The 3757-nt window shown below is 35.8% G+C and overlaps 1 long non-coding RNA gene across 1 annotated transcript; it reads right to left on the bottom strand.

The window, feature by feature from the left end:
• Positions 1-1379: 1379 nt before the first annotated feature.
• LOC141538010 (uncharacterized) lies at positions 1380-3137 on the bottom strand. Its single transcript, XR_012480990.1, has 2 exons — positions 1602-3137; positions 1380-1460 (listed from the first exon to the last, which is right to left on the bottom strand). It is a non-coding gene; the product is annotated as an uncharacterized LOC141538010 (long non-coding RNA).
• Between the last annotated feature and the right edge of the window lie 620 nt (positions 3138-3757).

Genomic DNA, 3757 nt, shown 5'->3' with positions numbered 1-3757 from the left:
ATAATGGTGATTTTTGCGAAAACACAGAATTTGAAGCTTCTGGGCACTATGAACAAAAAATCGCAGCGCTTTGAATTTCTTAGGGATTTTAGGGGACACTTTGAAGTTAAAAATTACCAACGATATCCTTCGTTCATCCATTTTATCCAAAGTTATACCAAGTTATCCAAATATCCTTAATTATGCGAATTTTTGTCTTTTTTCAGTCCGAGTTTTCAATTCAAAAAAATTTTTTCTTCAAAAGCGGTTTACGTTTTCTTATAGAGAATATTGTGTAGTTTTCAAAACCCTCCTTCGATTTCCTATACGGTCATTATTTCCAGAGTTATTGATTTCCAAAGTCAAAAAAACTTTTTGCTTTGATTGACGATAACTCCGCGGCAAATTATCGTACAGGCTTTTTGATTACGTCAAATTAAAGGGTATTAAATTTACTAGAAGAGCTTTTAAACGAAACAATCGAAAAAATTTTTTTGAAGCCCGTAGACCTTTTTAAGACGAAAAAAATTTCGAAAAATTTTTTTCAGTAGTTTTCTTAGGATTTCTCCAGACCTGACGATGACAAAAAATTTTCATGGTCATATCTAAAAACTAGACACTTGGAGCTACAATTTGCTTTTTTTTTTTTTTTCTGTGCGATCATTTTCCTCGGAGTTACAGCTCGCTGAAAATCACCAAAAAATTTGGAATTTTTTTTATATCCCTTAATTTTTGTGACTAGTGTATTTCACTTGCTATCGTGACCACAAGATACGAGATCCGCACATACAGACAAGCGGACGTCCAAGACAGAACTTTTTAAACAGTTTTTTAACTAGTTTGTAACAGCTTTACCTGCTCAGGTTGGCCCCTAATCAATTTTGTAAATAACAAACAATTTTAACAACCAACAATAATTATTAGGGCGCCACCAGGATTTTTAATCACAGTTCCTGGAACCGGTCCAGAGCTGAGAATTCTTTATTTGAGGGTAGACAGAGTGGAAAAAGGTGCTGTTGAATAATAAATAATTAATTAACAATCTGATCAGTTTTATTAACAATAAAAATTGACAAAAGAAGCGCTTATATAAGATTAACTTGTAACAGTTTTACCTGCTCAGGTTGGCCCCTAATCAATTTTTAATTTAACTAAACAAAACTAACAACAATAAAAATTATCAGGGCGCCACCAGGATTATTAATCACGGTTCCTGGAACCGGTCCAGAGCTGAGAAAACTTATCTTAGGGTAGAGAGAGTGGAGGAAGGTGCTGTTAAATAATAAAAATTTAATTAACAATCTGATCAGTTTTATGAACAATAAAAATTTACCAAACTTAACAATTTTTAGCGCTCACACACACACTTATAATCTAACGAAGCGGAGAACAACTGCGAAATAAACGATATTTACAAACGAACCTCCAATTTGACGATACGATGACTAGACGGGCTTTTTCGAACAAACGGTCTCCCACACCTGTCTTAGAACTAATTGGGCTTTTTCGAACAAACGGTCTCCCACACCTGTCTTAGAACTAATTGGGCTTTTTCGAACAAACGGTCTCCCACACCTGTCTTAGAACTAATTGGGCTTTTTCGAACAAACGGTCTCCCACACCTGTCTTAGAACTAAACTTAAAATTTAACGTCCACCGGACGACCAAAACTAACTCCACACTTTACAATATCTTATTCTCGACGAGCCCCTTTTCGGCGTCTACCCGTCGATTTCTAACTTATTCTCGACGAGCCCCTTTCGGCGTCTACCCGTCAATTTCTAACTTATTCTCGACGAGCCCCTTTCGGCGTCTACCCGTCAATTTCTAACTTATTCTCGACGAGCCCCTTTCGGCGTCTACCCGTCGATTTCTAACACGTGCCCCTCCCGGCATCTACACGTGACGGGCCCCTTTCGGCGTCTACCCGATTTCTAACTACTGTCACCCGCACAGAGACGAATCATATACTAGGATCGTTAACTCGGCTCACAGGAGTAACAGCCCAGCGACTAAACATAGACCTAGATACTCCTGCAGCTTATACACACTTTATTACAGAACAACAGCCCAGCGACGAAACATAGACCTAGATGTTCGGCAGCACACTCTCATAACCCACACCAGCTACAACAGTAACGGTCCAGCGACGAAACATAGACCTAATCACTCTGCAACTCACACATAACCCACACTTGTCTCACACTCACACTACTAACTTGACTTTACTTTATAAATTTTACTTTAATAAAATTGACTGTAACTAATTCTAATTAAATATTTTAGATCAATTATTCAATCATTAGTAATTTGATAAAACGATAATTTTCAATTAACAATGTATTTCTAACTAACTACGACAATTTTCAAATTCCAATTGTTAATTTTAATTCTATTAAAATATTAAAACAGCTTAAAATTCTTAAGTCATTATTTCGAACGAGAGGCTTAATACCTTGAACTAGCTTTTGTTAAATAAATTAATCACAATATAAATCTTACAATCACTTCTAAATTATTAACACAAGTTTAATTAACTAATTCTGACTAAGCTTTTACTGTGACGATTTTTGACTCAATTAACTAATTACTTGGACTTAATATCCACGCCGATAATTATCAAATGTCAGCAAAATTAATTTAATTAATTCACGGACTTAATCCCATAGTTATTAAATTCACACTTGATGGAATAATCTTATAATATAATATTCTCCATAATTTTCCACTCTATATTATCCTCGATAATTAATTCTCAAATTAGAATTCTTAATAATTAATCCTTGATATAAAACATTATCACTAGCGTTCTACTCGTCTAGGAGAAGTAACTGGGTATTGGATAAACCGCGGTCCACTTCCTTCCCACAGAGCAATAATTGACACCTTGACGAACAAAACGATGATCTAGCTCACTCGTTGAGGATGAAGTCCTAGTTGTAGTTGGCTTCCTTCGTCTCGTCACTACTCTTGGGAACGGTCCTTTTTGATTTCCGTGGCACTCAGTCTGGCGGTCACACTACTTCTCTCTGTTCCACTGCACGGCTCACCTATTTTAACCCAAACTCACCCCCTCCTATTCTCCCTTTAGGCCCGAAGATCGAGACGCGCCAGTGCTATGTCGAATAATTATCGATATTCGGTGACTTATCGATTAAGGGTAATTTTACCCTGTTACAAACTTATAGAAATTTCACTCACACATTCACACTATAATTAATTAGAACTTATTAACTATAGCCTAACTATCGGCTGACCAGAACCAACTTAAAACTATAGCCTAACTGTCGGCTAACCAGGACCAACGAGTCTCTCTGCGCAATAACTGCAGTGCGACAGAGACCGTCTAGCCTAACCATCGGTTAACCAGAACTGAACCACTTTAATATAAGCCTAACTATCGGCTAACCAGAACTAACGAATTACTCTGCACAAAGACAACAGCGTGACAGAGATCGTCTAGCCTAACTATCGGCTATCCAGAACCAACTTAACACTATTAACACTCTCTATCACACATGACCCACACTAATCTTCACACACATAACCCACACTTGAATGATTTGATTTTATAAATTTTATTTTATTATTTATGAATTTAATTAAATTAAATTAGAATTACTTAATTAAATTATTCAATCACTAATTTCTAATTAACAATGTTACGAATAAACAACCAAATTCTAAAATAGCTCTGAGCTAACTATCACAACTTTTAAATTCCGATTGTTAATTTTCATTTGAATTAAAGTATTGATTGGATTAAAATTATAAGATC

Source organism: Cotesia typhae, unplaced genomic scaffold, assembly GCF_013202065.1.
Source record: "Cotesia typhae breed Kobodo isofemale line unplaced genomic scaffold, CoteBio_Ctyphae contig_20, whole genome shotgun sequence".
Taxonomy (NCBI): domain Eukaryota; kingdom Metazoa; phylum Arthropoda; class Insecta; order Hymenoptera; family Braconidae; genus Cotesia; species Cotesia typhae.
This window is presented reverse-complemented; position numbering and strand designations above follow the sequence as displayed.